At 39.1% G+C, this 10,000-nt stretch overlaps 2 long non-coding RNA genes across 2 annotated transcripts in view; both read left to right on the top strand.

The window, feature by feature from the left end:
• LOC148772757 (uncharacterized) overlaps positions 1 to 2,076 on the top strand; it is a 2,312-nt gene extending 236 nt beyond the window's left edge. Inside the window, exons 1-2 of the long non-coding RNA XR_016031688.1 lie at positions 1 to 40; positions 1,846 to 2,076. The exon at positions 1 to 40 is cut by the window's left edge and continues 236 nt beyond it. This is a non-coding gene — a long non-coding RNA (uncharacterized LOC148772757). The remainder of the gene's footprint in view (positions 41 to 1,845) is intronic.
• A 5,029-nt stretch (positions 2,077 to 7,105) lies between these two features.
• On the top strand, positions 7,106 to 9,563 carry LOC148772758 (uncharacterized). Its single transcript, XR_016031687.1, has 2 exons — positions 7,106 to 7,525; positions 9,333 to 9,563. It is a non-coding gene; the product is annotated as an uncharacterized LOC148772758 (long non-coding RNA).
• Positions 9,564 to 10,000: the final 437 nt, after the last annotated feature.

A 10,000-nucleotide genomic window follows, 5' to 3' on the forward strand; every position in this document is an offset into this window, starting at 1 on the left:
CATCTCTTCTTTCGGTTGTTTTCTTCCCTTCGATTTTAAGGTAAGAAATTTCGATTTCTTGCTGCAATTAAGGGACATCAATAGTATGAAAATGATTTTCATAAAATTTTAAAAGATTGGGGAAGATTTCGAAAAAAAATTAGGGCTTTTTGAAGAAAAATGGAAATTTAGTGTTATTGTTAAATTCTTGTTCTTGCATGCATAATCTATGTTGATAGTGGTTAGATACAGCATTTATTGGCCAAAAGCCTTAAAATTTTCAGATTTCAAAAAGGGGTTTTCAAGAAAAATGAATTTTTAACTTTTTGTGGTTGCATGTGTAGATCTTCGAAAGTTTGGGCCAAATCTGTAATTTTTGTAAAGTCTGTCCGAAAAATGTTTTCAAAACTGTTTTCCAGCATTTATTGAACAAAAATTTCGGATTTAAAGAATTTTTGTAAGAAAAAGTTGGATTTGAAATTCTAGTAGGCTTGCATGTGTAGATCTAAAGATTTTGGGGTAAAATATGTAATTTCCGAAATTTCTGCATAAAGTAACTTTTCAACTTCATTTTCTGCATCTAGTAAAGTGGAATTTCAGATTTGTTAGGGGTTTTCATGAAAAAGTGGAAATTGAACTTCTAGTGTGGTTGCATGTATAAATCTTGAAACTTTTGGGTCAAAACTGCAATTTCCGAAAAATATCTCATTTTTAAAGTTTGGATCTGTTTTTCAACAAGTATTAGATAGGAAAAAGTTTTATTTAACAAGTTTTTAAATTAATTAGAGTTATATTAGAGTTTTGGATTTTTAAATTGAACAAGGGATTTTCCTAGTTTTTATTTCAAGAAAATTCGAAACTTTGTGAAACTTTAAAATAATTTCGGAATCTGAAATTTGGGTCATTTAGGAGTCCTAATATTTAATTTGGGAATTTTTGGAATTAGTTTGCTATTATTTCGAAATTAGGATAACTTGCATGTCATTTATTATGTTTTGTGCTTTTATTTTCATGTCTTTGATTTAATGACTTTGAGTGATGAGATTTGGATTGTGTACCTTAAATGGCTGCATGGATGTGTTTATTATTGCTGTGAGAATTTATTGGAATGGATTATTACCTCGATGTGGTGATAAGTCCATTTAATGAAAGGTAAAAAGGGGTGCTTACTTTACAAGCATGGTTTTATATTAAATGGTGATGTTTAGTGTGTTGGCTGCATGTGTGTGTGCTGAATATGTGTGTGTGTGTGTGTGTGTGTGCTGAATGTGCATGTGGTGTGTGCCGTGTGTGGTTGTGTGTTTATATGTGTGAATTTGGGGATTCTTGCCCAAATTATAATTGTGTGGTAAATTGTGATATTTGTGTGACTTTGTGGCACTTGATTGATGTTTGTGATGTTATGTGTGGGTCATAAGCATGATTTTGAAAAGTTGCATTAAAAGGTTTTTAAATTGAAAGATTAATGGAATATCGGGTAATAAACAACTCGGATATAGTGGGCCGGTATCCAACTAGGATGATGTGTGTAGTGGTTTGATCCCCACTTAGTGAAAACGGGCTCGTAACAGGTTTATTATCCAGGTACAGAAATTAATCTTTCACGGATCCGATAAAACGAAAAATGTGTTTTTCATGATTTTTACAAAAAGGGCATTTTAGTCATTTTTGCATAAGTAAGTGATTTTGTGTGAATGATGTGTTTTCGTGAGTTATGTGATTTTAATGTCTTGTGTTGTGGTACATAACGTGGGTAAGAATGGGTATATAATATTATATATTGTATATAACGTATTTTCAAAGTTCGATATTTACTCGGATTTCTTACTGAGCTTTATAGCTCATATAGATGTCTTTTAATTGCAGGTAGTAGCGTTTGTAATCCTCAACCGGGATGGGTCGAGTAGCGGATCGAGGTCTTGCCCGGGATTTTGGAAGACGTACGAGGACCTATGAACGATGCCATATATTTTGGGGTTTTCTTTTGGTGATGTAATATTAAACCGTAACATTTTCTTTTCGTACCTTTTGAACTCATTTTCCGGTATAAATCGTACTTAACCCCTATTATAATATCGTAAGTTTCGTGTTTTGCTATTTTCACGCCTCCATTAGTGAATTCCGATATATTCACCAAAATAACCCTTCTAAACTCTGATTTCTTCTCGAACCGAAACCGATAGTAATACTGTAGCACTCGAACGAAAAGTTTCCCCTCGAAACTCGTTTCCGAAACCTTTAAAGTAACCTAAAGAAAGTTTTCGAAAATGCAAAGTTTTTAAATTACCCAAAAGAAGATATTCTTGATAATTGCATTTTCGCCCCAATCCAAAGTTTTTTAAAATTTCAAAGAGATCATTTTGCTTCCGCTATATGATTAAATATCCGATAAACCGGTTCCATTTTTCTTTATGTGTTTTATTTGCTTTACTTACTAAGTATAATTAATATAGAAATAATGGCGAGACGTATAACCCGAGGAAACTCGAACACTCCCACCAATGAACCACAAGACCCCAATCAAACCATTAACGATCTTTCGAACTTAATCCGTGAACAAGCCCAAAACCACCAACGTCAAATTGAACAACTCCTCCAACGTAACCAAACCCCGCCTCAAAATAACGCGCCTCAAGCCCTATACGAACGATTCCTCCGAATGAACCCATCCGAATTCCACGGTGGAACCGACCCCGCTATAGCCGAAGAGTGGATCAAATCTCTCGAAGTCATATACGACTACATGCAAATGACCGACCGCGACCGCGTACATTGTGCCATATTCCTACTCCGAAACGAAGCTCGTCACTGGTGGGAAGGAATCAAAGAAGGAACGAACCTCGAAACTCTACCATGGACCGATTTCAAAGTCCAATTCTTCGAAAAATATTTCTCGAAAGACATACGAGCCCACAAACTCAAAGAATTTCTCGAACTCCGACAAGGCGACTTACCAATGATCGAATACATCCGCCGTTTCGAACGTGGCTGCCTCTACGCTCCATTCATCGCTCGAGACGCCGAGGAAAAGAAGAACCATTTCATTCGCGGCCTCCAACCAGAAATCCGTAGAGACATTCGTATGTCCGACGCCTCGACTTTCCGCCAACTCGTAGACAAAGCACTCATGGCTGCCCAAGACGAACGAGACATTCAAAACAGCCGCCGACCACAAGGAGTTACTCAACGCCCGTGGAAAAAGAACAACTTTGGCAACCGCCCATTCCGAGGAAAGGGAACGCAGCCCCTCCGCCCACCGACCGGACCACCGCCACCGCCGCCAAGGCCAACCTGCCCAAAGTGTGGAAAAAGTCACTCCGGAGAATGCATACAAGGAACGAGAAGTTGCTTTCGATGCCATCAGCCCGGACACATGGTGAAAGATTGCCCGAAACCCCCACCGAACGTCCCCGGCCGAGTGTTCGCCATGACTCAAGAACAAATCGAGCAAGACCCGTCTATGATAGCAGATACCATATTTATCCTCGAAGAACCCATTTACGCTCTTATCGATTCCGGCTCTACTCATTCCTTTATATCGAAAGACATAATTGCGCACTTAAATCTCGAACCAAATCGACTAAACTACGAATACCGAATTCTCATTCCCTCTGGCGAAGAGATGTGCTCTGACCTAGTCATAATAAATTGTCCAATCCGAGTTCAAACTCAACCCATGAATTTCGACCTAATCCTTCTACCGATCCAAAACTTCAAAGTTATACTAGGCATGGATTGGTTAACTAAATTCAAAGCCCAAATCGACTGTGCCTCAAAAACGGTCAATTTTCCTATTCCGAACGGCGAAACTCTAAAATTCCGAAGTCAACCCAAACCCTCGATTCCAATCATATCCGCGATCAAAGCAGTCAAACTCATTCACAAGGGCCATTCCGGCTACTTAGTGGATATTCTAAAATCCGAGTCCGATCCCAAAGCCCAAATTTCCGACATTCGAGCTGTCCAAGAATTTCCCGACGTATTTCCCGATGACATCCCCGGACTTCCACCCAATCGAGAAATCGAGTTTGAAATCAATCTGATTCCCGGCGCTACGCCAATTTCCAAAGCACCGTACCGTATGGCCCCGATGGAATTCAAGGAGCTGAAAGATCAAGTCCAAGAATTACTCGACAAAGGCTATGTTCGACCCAGCCATTCCCCGTGGGGTGCACCGGTTCTCTTTGTCAAAAAGAAAGACGGATCCCTCCGCCTTTGCATCGATTACCGTGAGCTCAACAAAGTCACAATCAAGAATAAATACCCTCTTCCTCGAATTGATGATCTTTTCGATCAACTTCAAGGCTCATCGGTCTTCTCGAAAATCGACCTCCGATCCGGTTATCATCAACTCAAAATCAAAGAATCCGATATCCCCAAAACGGCTTTCAGAACCCGTTATGGCCATTATGAATTCGTTGTCATGCCCTTCGGTTTAACCAACGCCCCCGCAGCTTTCATGGACCTGATGAACCGAGTCTTTCACCAATACTTGGACCAGTTCGTAATTGTCTTCATCGACGACATCCTCATCTACTCCAAAACCCAAGAAGATCATATGTCTCACCTTCGCACCGTACTCCAAACCCTCCGATCGCACCAATTATACGCCAAGTTCAGCAAATGCGAGTTCTGGCTTTCGAGTGTGGCTTTCCTTGGTCACATTGTTTCAGAACAAGGAATCTCCGTCGACCCCAGCAAAATAGAAGCCGTGTCAAACTGGTCAATTCCGAAGAACGCAAAGGAAATTCGAAGTTTCCTTGGACTAGCCGGCTACTACCGCAAATTCGTAAAAGATTTCTCGAAGCTTGCCTCTCCACTCACACGATTAAATCGAAAAGACGTCAAGTACCAGTGGACGCCTGAATGCGACGCCAGTTTCACCGAATTAAAAACTCGACTCACATCGGCACCAATTCTCGCACTACCGGAGAAAGTCGGAGAATTCATAGTCTACAGCGACGCTTCGAAATTAGGTCTAGGCGCTGTACTCATGCAAAATGGAAAGGTCATTGCCTACGCCTCACGTCAACTCAAAGAGTACGAACGCAATTATCCAACGCACGATCTCGAATTAGCCGCCGTCGTTTTCGCACTCAAAATCTGGCGACACTACCTCTATGGTGAAAAGTGTACCATCTACACCGATCACAAGAGTTTGAAGTATTTCTTCACTCAAAAAGATTTGAACATGAGGCAACGAAGATGGCTCGAGCTAGTCAAAGATTACGACTGCGAGATACTCTACCACCCCGGCAAAGCAAATGTGGTCGCCGACGCACTTAGCCGCAAATCGATCAACGCCCTCATAGTCCAACCTAACTTGGGAGAATCGATCAAATCAGCCCAGCAAAACGACCCTCAAATTCTCAAAATTCGCGACAACCTCGAATCCAATCCCAACTTCCGAATCACCAAAGATGGTCTCGTCCGATTCCAAAATCGCATTTACGTCCCCGATGATCCAAATATTCGCCGACTAATCTTAACCGAATCTCACCAAACCACGTACACTTGCCATCCCGGAGAAACCAAGATGTACCAAGATCTCAAAAAGCTGTACTGGTGGCCTGGAATGAAGAAAGACGTGGCCCGATTTGTCGCTGAATGCTTAGTTTGCCAACAAGTCAAAGCGGAACATCAAAGGCCCGGAGGTTTACTTCAATCGAACCTAATTCCGGAATGGAAATGGGAAGCTATCACAATGGACTTCGTGCAAGGATTTCCGAAGACCCAAAGAGGATCCGACGCCATTTGGGTGATCGTTGACCGACTGACCAAAACGGCTCACTTTCTTCCGATCCGAATGACGTTCAGTTTAGAGAAGCTGACCGAACTATACGTCCGCGAGATAGTCCGACTCCACGGTGTCCCCGTCTCCATTATTTCCGACCGAGACCCTCGATTCACGTCCAAATTCTGGAAAAGTTTACACGAAACCCTCGGAACGCGATTAAACTTCAGCACCGCCTATCAACCCCAAACCGACGGCCAATCCGAACGAACTATCAAAACCTTAGAAGATCTTCTCCGCGCTTGTATTCTCGACTTTGGAGGAAATTGGGAATCCCGCCTCCCACTAATCGAATTCGCATACAACAATAGCTTTCACTCGTCAATTGGAATGGCACCCTACGAAGCCCTTTACGGCCGCAAGTGTAGGTCCCCGCTCCATTGGGACGAAATTGGCGAAAGAAAATTCCTTGGTCCCGACCTAGTCCAACAAACCGTCGACATCATCAAAAACATTCGAGAGAAAATGCGAATTGCCCAAGATCGGCAACAAAGCTATGCCAACACTCGAATGAGAGATCTCGAATTCGAAGTCGGAGACTCCGTATTCTTAAAAGTGGCGCCTTTCAAAGGAATGATGCGATTTGGGAAAAAGGGAAAATTAGCACCACGATTTATTGGCCCATTCGAAATTCTCGACAAAGTTGGTACTCGCGCCTACCGACTAGCCTTACCACCCAACTTATCCAACTTTCACAATGTCTTTCACGTTTCGATGCTTCAAAAATACATTCGCAGCCCCGACCACATATTGAAAACCGAACCGGTCGAACTAAACCCCAACCTATCCTACGAAGAGAAACCTTCCCAAATACTTGATTCCAAAACCAAAACCCTTCGAAACCGAGACCTTAAATTCGTTAAAATCCTTTGGCAAAATCATACACCCGAAGAAGCCACGTGGGAACGAGAAGAAGAAATGCGCAAGCGATACCCCGAGTTGTTCAGGTAACAATTTTGGGGACAAAATTTTTTTAAGGGGGGGAGATTGTAACACCCCACCTTTCCAAAACCCGAAAACCCTAAAACCCGAGGTTAATATTTCTAACCCGAGATTAATATTCCTAACTCGAGAACCCTTAGGAAATATTATTACGTGATTATATGCATTTCGTGAATTTAATTATGCTACTTACGTAAATAATTACATGCGTTTTTATACGTGTGATTATATGATTTAAATTTTCGTAAATTAAAATTCTAGGAATTTCGTGAATTACGTGACTTATGTGAATTATATTTTATAAAGTGTGATTATATATATATACTAATAATACTTGCTGCATATATATATGTGTGTGGCCGTGTAAATGTGTGTGTAGTTAATGCAAGTTGTGTTTATTTATAAATAAAATAATTAGTGATAAACATGCATGCCTTTACACTTGGCACCCCCTAATCATTTCTCTAAACCCACACTCAAAGTAACCCAAAAGACACCCTTCATCTTTCTTCTTCCAACACCTCAACCCCTTACTTGTCTTCTCCATTTTTCTCCACCGTAGCAACATCACCACCTCCATTCTTCTCCTTCTTCCACCTCATCTCTTGTTTTTCAAAGAAAATGAAAAATCCCTTGAAAATTCCCCTATTTAACCACGACCATGGAGCAGCCTAGATCACCACTCATCAAAGAAATATACATCTCATTTGAAAACCCACTCAATCTCTTCTACAATCAAAGTACCTTGGTTAGCTTTCGGTGTTGGAGTGCATCTCTTCTTTCGGTTGTTTTCTTCCCTTCGATTTTAAGGTAAGAAATTTCGATTTCTTGCTGCAATTAAGGGACATCAATAGTATGAAAATGATTTTCATAAAATTTTAAAAGATTGGGGAAGATTTCGAAAAAAAATTAGGGCTTTTTGAAGAAAAATGGAAATTTAGTGTTATTGTTAAATTCTTGTTCTTGCATGCATAATCTATGTTGATAGTGGTTAGATACAGCATTTATTGGCCAAAAGCCTTAAAATTTTTAGATTTCAAAAAGGGGTTTTCAAGAAAAATGAATTTTTAACTTTTTGTGGTTGCATGTGTAGATCTTCGAAAGTTTGGGCCAAATCTGTAATTTTTGTAAAGTCTGTCCGAAAAATGTTTTCAAAACTGTTTTCCAGCATTTATTGAACAAAAATTTCGGATTTAAAGAATTTTTGTAAGAAAAAGTTGGATTTGAAATTCTAGTAGGCTTGCATGTGTAGATCTAAAGATTTTGGGGTAAAATATGTAATTTCCGAAATTTCTGCATAAAGTAACTTTTCAACTTCATTTTCTGCATCTAGTAAAGTGGAATTTCAGATTTGTTAGGGGTTTTCATGAAAAAGTGGAAATTGAACTTCTAGTGTGGTTGCATGTATAAATCTTGAAACTTTTGGGTCAAAACTGCAATTTCCGAAAAATATCTCATTTTTAAAGTTTGGATCTGTTTTTCAACAAGTATTAGATAGGAAAAAGTTTTATTTAACAAGTTTTTAAATTAATTAGAGTTATATTAGAGTTTTGGATTTTTAAATTGAACAAGGGATTTTCCTAGTTTTTATTTCAAGAAAATTCGAAACTTTGTGAAACTTTAAAATAATTTCGGAATCTGAAATTTGGGTCATTTAGGAGTCCTAATATTTAATTTGGGAATTTTTGGAATTAGTTTGCTATTATTTCGAAATTAGGATAACTTGCATGTCATTTATTATGTTTTGTGCTTTTATTTTCATGTCTTTGATTTAATGACTTTGAGTGATGAGATTTGGATTGTGTACCTTAAATGGCTGCATGGATGTGTTTATTATTGCTGTGAGAATTTATTGGAATGGATTATTACCTCGATGTGGTGATAAGTCCATTTAATGAAAGGTAAAAAGGGGTGCTTACTTTACAAGCATGGTTTTATATTAAATGGTGATGTTTAGTGTGTTGGCTGCATGTGTGTGTGCTGAATATGTGTGTGTGTGTGTGTGTGTGTGTGCTGAATGTGCATGTGGTGTGTGCCGTGTGTGGTTGTGTGTTTATATGTGTGAATTTGGGGATTCTTGCCCAAATTATAATTGTGTGGTAAATTGTGATATTTGTGTGACTTTGTGGCACTTGATTGATGTTTGTGATGTTATGTGTGGGTCATAAGCATGATTTTGAAAAGTTGCATTAAAAGGTTTTTAAATTGAAAGATTAATGGAATATCGGGTAATAAACAACTCGGATATAGTGGGCCGGTATCCAACTAGGATGATGTGTGTAGTGGTTTGATCCCCACTTAGTGAAAACGGGCTCGTAACAGGTTTATTATCCAGGTACAGAAATTAATCTTTCACGGATCCGATAAAACGAAAAATGTGTTTTTCATGATTTTTACAAAAAGGGCATTTTAGTCATTTTTGCATAAGTAAGTGATTTTGTGTGAATGATGTGTTTTCGTGAGTTATGTGATTTTAATGTCTTGTGTTGTGGTACATAACGTGGGTAAGAATGGGTATATAATATTATATATTGTATATAACGTATTTTCAAAGTTCGATATTTACTCGGATTTCTTACTGAGCTTTATAGCTCATATAGATGTCTTTTAATTGCAGGTAGTAGCGTTTGTAATCCTCAACCGGGATGGGTCGAGTAGCGGATCGAGGTCTTGCCCGGGATTTTGGAAGACGTACGAGGACCTATGAACGATGCCATATATTTTGGGGTTTTCTTTTGGTGATGTAATATTAAACCGTAACATTTTCTTTTCGTACCTTTTGAACTCATTTTCCGGTATAAATCGTACTTAACCCCTATTATAATATCGTAAGTTTCGTGTTTTGCTATTTTCACGCCTCCATTAGTGAATTCCGATATATTCACCAAAATAACCCTTCTAAACTCTGATTTCTTCTCGAACCGAAACCGATAGTAATACTGTAGCACTCGAACGAAAAGTTTCCCCTCGAAACTCGTTTCCGAAACCTTTAAAGTAACCTAAAGAAAGTTTTCGAAAATGCAAAGTTTTTAAATTACCCAAAAGAAGATATTCTTGATAATTGCATTTTCGCCCCAATCCAAAGTTTTTTAAAATTTCAAAGAGATCCTTTTGCTTCCGCTATATGATTAAATATCCAATAAACCGGTTCGATTTATCGCCCGTATAGAAGGGGGGTGCTATTAACCAGTTCTTTATTTTCCGATCGTCTGGAAGGGACAAAAGAAAGATCTTGTTGTTTCTTCAACAATTTTTGATCTCTAGTGGACCTCTCAGTAGGATTCG

This window comes from Erythranthe guttata, chromosome 1 (assembly GCF_056151865.1).
Source record: "Erythranthe guttata isolate IM_541 chromosome 1, IM_541, whole genome shotgun sequence".
NCBI lineage: Eukaryota > Viridiplantae > Streptophyta > Magnoliopsida > Lamiales > Phrymaceae > Erythranthe > Erythranthe guttata.